The sequence below is a fragment of the Schistocerca gregaria genome, chromosome 6 (genome assembly GCF_023897955.1).
Source record: "Schistocerca gregaria isolate iqSchGreg1 chromosome 6, iqSchGreg1.2, whole genome shotgun sequence".
Classification (NCBI taxonomy): Eukaryota; Metazoa; Arthropoda; class Insecta; order Orthoptera; family Acrididae; genus Schistocerca; species Schistocerca gregaria.
The window spans coordinates 12,682,990-12,695,828 of NC_064925.1; positions in this window are offsets into that span (position 1 = coordinate 12,682,990).

Here is a 12,839-nt window from a genome sequence, read left to right on the forward strand (position 1 = left end):
GAACTACAGACAACACGAGCCGTGTACCTCTTTTCTGGTGGAACGGCTGGAACTGATCTACAGTCTGAACCCCTCCATCTAATAGGTCCTCCTCACGCATGGTTGTTTACATCTAAGGATGGGTTTAGTGACATCTCTGAACAGTCAAAGGCACAGTGTCTGTGATACAATAACCACAGTCTACGTCTATCTTCACGTGTTCCTGCAACTAGGGTGATGCAAAACTTTTTTGATGGGTATAGTATTCCAGTAATTCAAGAGAGGGACACTAAGTGGCACATCTTACAATTACTGTTCTGTATAATGCTTTGACACTCTAGCATCTCAGGCATACCAGTCTTTAACGCCCATCCTTTTCGCAAACCTTTGTTTAGCTTCTCGCAATGGGCGTCGGAGGATTATCATCGCCCAGGCGCACATCATAAACAGAGATTTTTAAATAAGGTCACGCAATGAAGAAAACCTTAGAGTAATTTGACTCAGGACTTGGAGCTGATAAGGGAAAAGTCTCAGGGGTGACGAATTCACTGGAGAGATGACCAAAATTCATTTAATATTTCAAGAAATAAGTAATTAATCATCAGGTGTGCTGATATTCTACGAAATGACAAATACTTTGAAAGGACAGGCATAAATGTGATAAAAAAAGTAGATTTGACCTTTTATTTGTTTTTTACCAGTAGAGAAGTACATATTTAAAAAGCAGGAAATCTTCTGCAAAGCAGTGGATCTGACAACATTGTCCGAAATTCGTAAGCCGAACAACTGCTTAACTGACCTTCTGTTCCCCTCTCTCCCGAGGCAATAATGTCAAATTAACGACAATTGTAAAAGTTCGCGCTCTGTTACGATCTTTCATGTAAAATTTGTCGAGTAAAGTAATAGTGTGGCCCTTTCTACGAGAGATAAGTATGAGGTTAATAAAAGATTAGAGGAAGGTCAATCTGGAGACTTTTTACAAGGTTGGTAAGCCGACAATGAAGGATATAAAAGATTAAAGACGAGAATCACGAATTTTACATATAACCGTGATTCTAGTGATGAGTCGACAAGTATTAAAACTATGAAGCTCACCACGAACATGATATCTAGATGATGCTGTTTACAAGTTATTTACTCAAAAAAGATCATGACGAGAACTTAACTCTGTTCTCGTTCTATGTGACAAGGTAATTTAGATTCATGAAAATCTTGGAAGGCAGCCGAAGTTTGAAGCAAGCACGGGATGGTTAAACCACTTTAATTGAAGTCACAACATTCCTGAGCTTCAAATACAATGAGAAAAAGTGTGTGCTGATTATTAAGGAGCTGATTCTTTCACAATGAAAGTAAGAAGAAATGTTCTCGAAAATGTTGAAGATTCTGACAAAACTGTGCTCTGTCGGAATTCTTTCCCAAGAAAACGCTTGGTGCACTTGGTAAATTAGCAGTACCAGGTCGTCAAATATGCAAGAATCGGCCGGCAGGAGTGACCGAGCGGTTCTAGGCACTACAGTCTGGATCCGTGCGACCGCTTTGGTCGCAGGTTGAGTCCCGCCTCGGGCATGGATGTGTGTGATGTCCTTAGGTTAGGTAGGTTTAAGTAGTTCTAAGTTATAAGGGACTTATGACCTCAGATCTTAAGTCCCATAGTGCTCAGACCCATTTAGACCAGTTTTGCCCAGTGTTTGGATATGGCATCCTGCTTTCCTTGGTGTCTCTCCAGCAACTCATCGACACCAACTCCACTAAGGAAATGGCGAGCATCCAGCCTTGGTCGTGCCATTGCTCCACAGACTGGACACTTGATTCCAGGAGATGCGTCCATTCTCCTCGAGTCTAGCTGACTTCACGTTACTTGTGGTCTATCTGAATCAGGGAGTACCTGGTTAGATTCCCGGAGGGGTCGGGGATTTTCTCGCCAGGGGACTGGGTTTTACTGCTGTTCTCATCATTTCATCATCATTCGGTTAAGTGGCGAAACTGGACAGTGAAGACATTGGGACTTTGTACGGGCACCTAGTTGAGCGCCCCACAAACCAGATACCATCATTATCATTATCGAGTCCAGTTGACTGTCTGCAACTGTCCACACCTTCCTCCAGATGGACCACGAGGGCACTCCCACCAATCGCACATCTCGCAGCGGCCAATCTCGAGTATTGCCAAACAGCGAAGAACAAAGCCAAGGGCATCAGGGAACAAAGCTGTGCTATTCCACATGGCGCAATTTCTCTTCCCCCCCCCCCCCCCCCCCACACACACTCCATCTCTGCCGTAGTTCTTGCGTCCATCCTCGCCCGCAGAATGGAGACACCAACAAACTCTAATACACTAAAATAAGAACAAATAAGAGGCAGTAACAACGACGCTCATGTACAGAAACAGTTATTATTCATAAGCTGGTTTCACAGAAGAGAAGCATGCCCGTCGTTCCTTGGCAGCAGGTGGAATGACATCAACTCAGAAGCTTGGATAACAGCCCCTGCACGAGTTCGTAAGTCACCAAAAGCGTAGCAGCAGCTTCACCCCCTGCCTTGCCAACGCAGTACCGTGTTTAATAAGTTCGTATAACACATCCGATCGTCTATCTAATACGAAGTCAGGCATCTCCGTCACGAGAAATCAATCCCACGACACTGCATTTGATGGAAGTTCACTTGCTCCGCCCTGGTCTAAGGAACGAAATCACTCAGCGTGGTATCATAAATCTTTTACACAGCTAAGTGGTCCAGGTGGTCCAGTGAACACCACCTGAGCTCTGTCATATGGTTTAATGCCATGTATAACGTGGGAAAATATCTCGCCTCCGCGACGTGGATTGTAGTCATGTATGGCCGTGAAGCATGGACGATAAACATTTCATACAAGAAGAGAATCGAAGTCTCTGAACTGTGGTGTTGCAAAGAATGCTGAAAATGAAACTGGTAGAACGCGTAACAAATGACGATCTACCGAACAGAATTGGGGAGACAAGTAATTTGTGGCACGACTAACAGAAGGGATCGGTTGATAGGACACATTCCGAGATATCAAAGGGTCACCAGTTTAGTAAGAGTGGGAAGTGTGGGGAGCAAGAATCGGAGAGGGAGAACAAGAGATGAATGCAGTAAGCAGATGCAGAAGAATGTGTGTCGCAGTAGTTATTCGACGATGGAGAGGCTTGCAACGTAGCTTCCGACTGAAGACCACAACAACAACATTAGTTACGCTTGTTTGATTACTTCGACGTCTACTACCATGAGTAGTTGATATAAGCTCCAATCGCTGAAGAACTTCAGCGTATTGTTTGTAATTTCCTTTAAATATAACCCTTCCAACAATTTATGTTTTCCGTTAACTTTGTGTGTTACATATTTCTCGCACTCGTCGCGTTTGTTATGGCTGCCTTATGTTTTTACAAGATATTTGGATGATGTGATTCAAATGTTCGTTGTTTCCCGACGATGGGCACAGATTGGCTATCTTCTGCAGCAGACGTTTCTCAGACTCAGTCAGTCTTAAGAATTTATTCACATATCCAAGCAGTTGAAGGGTGAACATGACTTCTAAACATGGCGTCCCGCGTAAGTGTTCACTTTTCTGCAAGTTCGCACTTCGAAAGAACTTTTACAATATGCAGTTTCATGAAAATAGATGCGTCTACCTACTTCACGATAAACACTTCAGACAGGCAGAGAATCGAAGTTTCTTGAATGTGGTGCTACAAAAGAATGCTGACAATTAAATGGATTTATATGGGATTTATACGTGAATTACAACAAAGGACAGTTTCCTCTTTGCGTACATAGACAACAGTCCCATTACATTTCTTCGGAAGAATACTACTTGTATCACACAACCACACTTTTCGAAAACTTTGACACATGCGGTCTCAGTTCAATCTCGAAAAGTCTAAATCTAGCGTTCAGAAAATAAGCTTTTAGGGATTCATTATTATGCCAGAAGACACTAAACAAAACATTGTAAACTTACTTCGCCCAGAAAATGTGAAACTGTTGCGAGCATTACTTGACACACTCACTTTCCATTGCCGTCGTCTAGAACATTCTGAACAAAGCGAAGCTCTAATGAATGACTGTCTGTAGAGAAGTGAGGAAAATAACAGAAGGAACGAAGACTGGACTACATTAGCCACAAAACAGGCTGAATAATACAGAATATAATGAAATTAAATGTATACAGACTTAATTAATTGGTGATCGGCGTGCTTTAATTATCTTCTTCCAAACCAGGATACAATAATAGACCTTTGATTGGTCTGTCCACGAAAATACTTCCTTGCTATAAAGGATTAATTGGACAGCACGTATTCGTGCGATTGGGTAGCGTTCCGGAAGGAAGCGATTATTTAAAAGGCAAACACACCAGTGTCCACCTGGTTTTGCTACTTATTTGTCGACAACTGGCCCAGTTTAGCGTGTACTGGAAGTCTTGCTTCGCAGTTCATAAAATGTGAGTAGTAACACTGAACATCATGTATTAATTTTTTTGGCGTGACACGGTATTTCTTTAAGTAAGGAATTTGTTAACAATTTCGGAACGTTTACAGCAGATATAAAAAGAATTAATTATATTAGTTGCTTAAGTATGTTACATTTCCTTTCATTATCAGTTTAGTGTTGTTATCAGTTGACCATTTCTTTTTATTTCACCTGAAGGTAATGACTGTAGAGAAACTCGACGCTTAGTATGCCTTTTGAAATGGCTGCGATATTAATGCCCATTGGAGATGACGTCTCAATCGAAGGCCAATATTCAACAATTTTTGGTCATAGATCGGCCTCTGAGAGCTATGCGCTGCAAATTGATACTGAGTCGCTTTTATTTAATAAACTTCGTTTCTGCATTTTTGTGGTGGAGCAAAGACGCCTGCTCAGTTGTCTATTAAAAACTGTAGCACTGAATTGTAATCGTTGGCAAACAGGCAATATAGGTCGCCTGTAACGTTATCTGTTGTGTTTGCCTCTTTTTGCTTCTGAGATTTTGCAACTGACAAGGCTGATTTCACTTTTCTGACCTGAAATCTGCACCAAAACAGTTATAGGGGAGGTAGTAATTCCGTTTGTTGTTTACCTTGAATAATTTATGCTCCTGTTTAGAGAACACCTTCTTCGTGGATTCCTGATTTCTCTCAGCAGACTTTCTGTTTCGTAGATTCGTCCCTGCAGTTTATGCAACTGCGACGTCTGACCGCATTTTCGTCAATTATGTTTACCATGAGGGCAAATTTATCTACCCGTTCTTTATAAATAATTATAATACTTTGAATAGGACTGTGAATTTTGTCTAACTATAAATTTTTTAGAAATTTTCAGTCCCTCATTTTTCCTGCATCGCCTTTCCTTTTTAACAACAGTTGAGTTGGTTTAGGATCGAGTACCGACATTTCACAGAGAATCAATTTACTTGGCGCTCCTCAGGTTGTAGATGCGGTGTTGAGAGTCTGTTTTTAGGTAACAGCTACTTATCTGACGCTGAACTTGAAATCAGGTGTTTGCCGGCATGTTGTAATTTTGTTTCCGCTTGGCGGAACCAAACATTGAGTTTTTTTAACAAAGACTGGAGGCAATTCCACAACGAAATTATGCGCTATATTTTTCCTTGGCCTGCAGCATTTTCGTTAGCGTGTCTATGGTCAATTATTTTTATGTCGTACCTCTCAAATCACACTGGGCTCACCTTTTGTGAGACCTTATACTTTACGTTCAATACGAGATATAAGTAAACCAAACGCCGTTTTTTTCACAATACTTTCTATTTCATATCAAACTCATCACTCTTTTACACTCAAAACGAGGGCGTGGTACCTGGCAGAGTGTTACATACATCTCGTTAAAGATATAGCCGTAAACGTCATGGATGTGGATGAAATATTTTGAACTGCTTAAAATAAATAAATTTTGTTTTTGCTGAAGATTTAAATTTTTATTTGCTGTCCCCCCCCTTAGCCACAAACTGATACACAAATTTATAACTACCTATACACAAACAGCAACCGTCTCACCTCCTTCCCTCAAAACTCCATCCTCTCTCCCCCTGCACCCCACTCAATACTCCTCTTCACACAAACACACAAAAAACCGAATAGGTACCTTCCTCTGAGATCACGAAACACTACTCCTCATGTAGATAGAAATCAGTGGTGGCCTTACAGAAGCTGTTGAATGTGAGTCAATAAAATTAATTCGCCAGACTTTGAGTGTTTGAAGAAAACTCTGCAGATATTTACAGCAGCTGTAACACTAATTATACATAAAAGCCATTTATAAAAGAGACCTCCTCTCAAAGATAGTCTCTGACCCCCTTGTTGAGTGTAGGATTGGATCACCATGTCTCAGTGTAGAACTGTGAACTTGTCTGATATATGATTTTTTTTTCTATTCAAGTAGTCTATCCAGGCATAGCTCGTATTCCAGAAGGGTACTAAGAGGGACTGGGAGACAGACGGAGTGTGATGAGTCGAGTTTGAGTAGCTTAGCCTGTAAGATCACTGTCCATAAAGAATCAGCATGTGGACTGCATTTCCACTTTAGCACACAGTTTCAGTTTGCTACCTGATTCACATTATCAAGTTTTATTAAGGATCTAATCATATATTTTAACGTCTATTTTGTATTTCTATACATCGCTTCTGTTATGACTTGTTCCACATCGACTTGGATACAGAATGAAGTAACGTACTGTTTCAAAGACTATACACACTTTTACGTGAGTCAGAGATCAAATACTAATCCGCTCGTTCAACTTAAAGACATCATTAGTGTCTCCTATCGTTTCTGGTGGTGCCATCGAACTGTGGATCGTATGTGTGCAACAGCAACTCTTACAACACCATAAGGTGATTCACATACATCAAAAAGATAGAGACTTACAGCTCGAAAGGGTCACCACCAGAAGAACGTCTCAGAAATCAGCTCACTCTGATATTTTCAAACCACTCTGAGGCTTATCGGACTTACGAGGTAAACAAAATTGGAGTCATTGAGTCCTGTAAAGTGATTAATGTAATTAAATTATTTTTATCTCTATAGATACGACGTTCACACTGTTGTGAACATGACTTTCATGAACAGGATGATCCAGTCCTGAAACAGACGGGACGAAGTCAGTCTGTAGCTTTATTTACTCCTAACCTGAGCTCAGGACTTCGCCAGGAGGACATTCGAACAGACCAACATTCGTCCAAGCAACGCAATCAGCTCGGGTTGTATTGTATCGTCTCCGAGTTCTAATTAAACAACGTGATGCTGATCAGACAAATGGCTCTGACCACTATGGAACTTAACTTCTGAGGTCATCAGTCCCATATAACTTAGAACTACTTTAACTAACCTAAGGACAACAAACACTTCCTTGCCCGAGGCAGGATTCGAACCTGCGACCGTAGCGGTCACGTGGTTCCAGAATGTAACGCCTACAACCGCTCGGCCACCCTGGCCGGAGCTGATCAAACAGTAGGGAGCCACTGTTTCCCTTCCAGACAATGACTGAGCACGTGTGTGGACTGGGGCATGGAGAGTATTCCCACAAGAATTTAGCAGCTCTAACAGGAACTGGTGACAATTCCGATATCACCCTTTTATTTGAATGATCCTCAGCACTCAAATGCACGCTTCTCATGAGCTGGCAGAGAATGGGCTGTCTAGTCGCGGCTGGTGCGAACAGACGTTATCATACCACTACCGGGTCTTGCACGGCGCTGGAATATCTGCCACCCCAATGAGAGACCATCCACCCTGGGTTTCACTGTCCGCGTCCGCTGCGGTTTCGTCATTAAACAAAGCCACTTCTGGTCGCAACTTCCCCTATCCATATGGCCTCGTGAAACGCTAGAACGGCCTGCACCATTCTGCAGCAGGGAACTCGCTGCAGACTGCAATCTCGTTGCAGCGAGCCAGTGTGGCGATGTCAGCCCATTCCGGGGCGTAGAATGTCTTTCGCGAGCCGCGGCAGGGTTCCATTCGCAACCCTCACGCGAAGTGCTAATCCTGCAGTGCTCATCTTAACTGCACCCCGAAAGGTGACAGAGTTTCATAAAACCATATGTAGGATAAAGCAAGACATCGAGAGCTATTTTCCTACAGTAGGGCACTCACATGTACCTTTACATGTAAACACAAAGGATTAGTGAAAACACACTGCCAGAAAAAAGGACTTTGTTAAGTGGAATCGGCGTATGAGATGTGCATACAGAAGGGCTGGAGCGTTAGTGGTTTGTTTGTCACGGTGAGCAGCAATCAGATGGTGGTCAGGTGGCTTCGCAGCCCACCCTCTGTTTTCTCTCTGCTAACAGGAACAGTGCTACGTTTAGAGGTGAACGGTCACTGAAAAATTCATTTTAGCGTATAGCGATGCCTCACCAACGAGTACTTACTCCTGTTGAACAACTTCAGCGACTTGAATAGGGCCACAGTTCGGTCGTCCAGGAAGCTGATTGGAATCATCACCGGCTTGCTTCACATTTTGGACAGAACGAATCAGCGGTGTGTCACTACATTCTATAGTAATCTGTTGTTGTTGTTGTGGTCTTCAGTCCTGATACTGGTTTGATGCAGCTCTCCATGCTACTCTATCCTGTGCAAGCCTCTTCATCTCCCAGTACCCACTGCAACCTACATGCTTCTGAATCTGCGTAGTGTATTCATCTCTTGGTCTCCCTCTACGACTTGTACCCTCCACGCTGCCCTCCAATGCTAAATTTGTGATCCCTTGATGCCTCAGAACATGTCCTACCAAATGGTCCCTTCTTCTTGTCAAGTTGTGCCACAAACTTCTCTTCTCCCCAATCCTATTCAGTACATCCTCATTAGTTATATAATCTACCCATCTAATCTTCAGCATTCTTCTGTAGCACCACATTTCGAAAGCTTCTATTCTCTTCTTGTCCAAACTATTTATCGTCCATGTTTCACTTCCATACATGGTTACACTCCATACAAATACTTTCAGAAAAGGCTCCCTGATACATAAATCTATATTCGATGTTAACAAATTTCTCTTCTTCAGAAACGCTTTCCTTGCCATTGCCAGTCTACATTTTATATCCTCTCTACTTCGACCATCATCAGTTATTTTGCTCCCCAAATAGCAAAACTCCTTTACTACTTTAAGTGTCTCATTTCCTAATCTTATTCCCTCAGCATCACCCGACTTAATTCGACTACATTCCATTATCCTCGTTTTGCTTTTGTTGATGTTCATCTTATATCCTCCTTTCAAGATACTATCCATTCCGTTTAACTGCTCTTCCAAGTCCTTTGCTGTCTCTGACAGAATTACAATGTCATCGGCGAACCTCAACATTTTTATTTCTTCTCCATGGATTTTATATCTACTACGTACTTTTCTTTTGTTTCCTTCACTGCTTGCTCAATATACAGATTGAATAACATCGGGGAGAGACTATAACCCTGTCTCACTCCCTTCCCAACCACTGCTTCCCTTTCATGTCCCTCGACTCTTATAACTGCCATCTGGTTTCTGTACAAATTGTAAATAGATTTCGCTCCCTGTATTTTACCCCTGCCACCTTCAGAATTTGAAAGAGAGTATTCCAGTCAACATTGACAAAAGCTTTCTCCAAGTCTACAAATGCTAGAAACGTAGGTTTGCCCTTCCTTAATCTAGCTTCTAAGATAAGTCGTAGGGTCAGTATTGCCTCACGTGTTCCAACATTTCTACGGAATCCAAACTGATCTTCCCCGAGGTCGGATTCTACTAGTTTTTCCATAATATTGTCCTCAGTACATCGCCGTTGTATAGACCCTCTATATACTACTTCCAACTTTCTGCTTTCCCTTCTTTGCTTAGAACTGGGTTTCCATCTGAGCTCTTGACATTCATACAAGTGGTTCTCTTTTCTCCAAAGGTCTCTTTAATTTTCCTGTAATCAGTATCTATCTTACCCCTAGTGAGATAAGCCTCTACATCCTTACATTTGTCCTCTATCCATCCCTGCTTAGCCATTTTGCACTTCCTGTCGATCTCACTTTTGAGACGTCTGTATTCCTTTTTGCTTGCTTCATTTCTGCATTTTTATATTTTCTCCTTTCATTAATTAAAATCAATATTTCTTCTGTTACCGAAGGATTTCTACTAGCCCTCGTCTTTTTACCTAATGGATTCTCTGCTGCTTTCACTACTTCATCCCTCAAAGCTACCCATTCTTCTTCTACTGTATTTCTTTCCCCCATTCCTGTCAATTGCTCCCTTATGCTCTCCCTGAAACTCTGTACAACCTCTGGTTCTTTCAGTTTATCCAGGTCCCATCTCCATAAATTTCCACCTTTTTGCAGTTTCTTCAGTTTTAATCTACAAGTCATAACCAATAGATTGTGGTCAGAGTCCACATCTGATTCTGGAAATATCTTACAATTTAAAACCTGGTTCCTAAATCTCTGTCTTACCATTATATAATCTATGTGATACTTGTCAGTATCTGCAGGCTTCTTCCATGTATACAGCCTTCGTTTATGATTCTTGAACCAAGTGTTAGCTATGATTAAGTTGTGCTCTGTGAAAAATTCTACCAGGCGGCTTCCTCTTTTATTTCTTTGCCCCAGACCATATTCACCTACTACGTTTCCTTCTCTCCCTTTACCTACTACCGAATTCTAGTCACCCATGACTATTAAATTTTCATCTCCTTTCACTATCTGAATAATTTCTTTTATTTCATCATACATTTCTTCAATTTCTTCGTCATCTGCAGAGATACTTGGCATATAAACTTTTAGTACTGTAGTAGGTGTGGGCTTCGTATCTATCTTGGCCACAATAATGCGTTCACTATGCTGTTTGTAGTAGCTTACCCGCATTCCTATTTTCCTATTCATTATTAAACCTACTCCTGCATTACCCCTATTTGATTTTGTGTTTATAACCCTGTAGTCACCTGACCAGAAGTCTTGTTCCTCCTGCCACCACACTTCACTAATTCCCACTATATCTAACTTTAACCTATCCATTTCCCTTTTTAAATTTTCTAACCTACCTGCCCGATTAAGGGATCTGACATTCCACGCTCCGATCCATAGAATGCCAGTTTTCTTTCTCCTAATAACGACATCCTCTTGAGTAGTCCCCGCCCGGAGATCCGAATGGGGGACTATTTCATCTCCGGAATATTTTACCCAAGAGGACGCCATCATCATTTAATCATACAGTAAAGCTGCATGCCCTCGGGATAAATTACGGCCGTAGTTTCCCCTTGCTTTCAGCCGTTCGCAGTACCAGCACAGCAAGGCCGTTTTGGTTATTGTTACAAGGCCAGATCAGTCAGTAATCCAGACTGTTACCCCTGCAACTACTGAAAAGGCTGCTGCCCCTCTTCAGGAACCACACGTTTGTCTGGCCTCTCAACAGATACCCCTCCGTTGCGGTTGAACCTACGGTACGGCTATCTGTATCGCTGAGGCACGCAAGCCTCCCCACCAACGGCAAGGTCCATGGTTCATGGGGGGGAGGATAGTAATCTATGAAACCGATATAGCCGAGCGGTTCTAGGCGCTTCAGTCTGGAACCGCGCGACCACCACTGTCGCAGGTTCGAATCCTGCCTCTGGCATGTATGTGTGTGATGTCCTTAGGTTAGTTAGGTTTAAGTAGTTCTAAGTCCCAAAGTGCTCAGAGCAATTTTTGAACTACCGAACATCATCCAGACAGGAAATTCGGGCATATGTTGGACCTTTTGGTCACCGAGTACCATTGGCAACCATCTGTTAGCAACAGGATTAAAAATCAAGTGTGCCTCTGACCAGGCACTCACTGACACCATGACACAAACAAACACGGCTACTCTGGTTCTTAAAAGAGTTGACTGGAGCGTGGAGTAGTGCACGTCTTCGGTAGTGAAATTTGGTTTTATCTGTACACGAGTGAGGGACCCAGACGAGAATGGCGTAGATCTGCAGAGCGGTCTAGTGCAGAGTGCATTCGCCCAAGACACACAGGTCACCCACAAAGTATCATGATACGCGGGCCATCAGTTACAGCTCGCGATCACGTTTGGCGCTTCTACATGACACAGGCTATTGTCCCCGTGGTACTGACATTTCTTCGACATTAAGTTTTTCGCAATTGCAGCAGGACGAGACACGTCCACATACGTCTGCTGCTACGCAGCATGTGTTCAGTGGTGTACAACTACTGCCCTAGTCAATGGAACAAGTATGGGACGTGGTGAAGCGTAAACTTAAGCGTCCTCCGTAACCTGCAAGAACTACTGCCGAATTACAACAAGCCTGCTAGACGGATGGTGTAACCTGTCTCAGGATGCCACTCAGCTCCTTTGAGATCATTTACATGCTAGAGGGCGGTAGACTGCACTGATGCGACCGTACGAAAACCAATTACTGTGGCTTATGTGTTTCATTTGGTCTGAATTTGACTACATAAATTCATTATGAAGTACCTGTCATATCACCTGTTGACAAAGAAACGTTTCCTTGTGGATGATATATTCTTTCCTGGCAGTGTACGTAAAAATATGTATTCTTTACAAACACAGATATCGCAAAACAACTCATCTAGGTAACTGTCTTAAGTAGGAAGAAGCAAAAATCATGTTCAATGTAAGGTGTCTGCATTATATTCAAACCGAAAAAAGTTATTCAGCCACCACTTTCATGAAAGAAAAAACTGCAATTTCCAGTTAAAATTTTTGGTGAGAACGTTTAGTAACCTTACTTAACTCAATCTGTTATTATTGAAGGCTTACATCCTTTGCATTTGGTAATTGGCTTAACTGAAACTATTATCATTAAAGGCCTGTCTCTTTTCTGCTTGGTAATTTTGCTTTACTGGTGCTGAGAGTAAAGAACGATTGCCTGTTTTCTATTTAGTAATTTTATTTAGCTC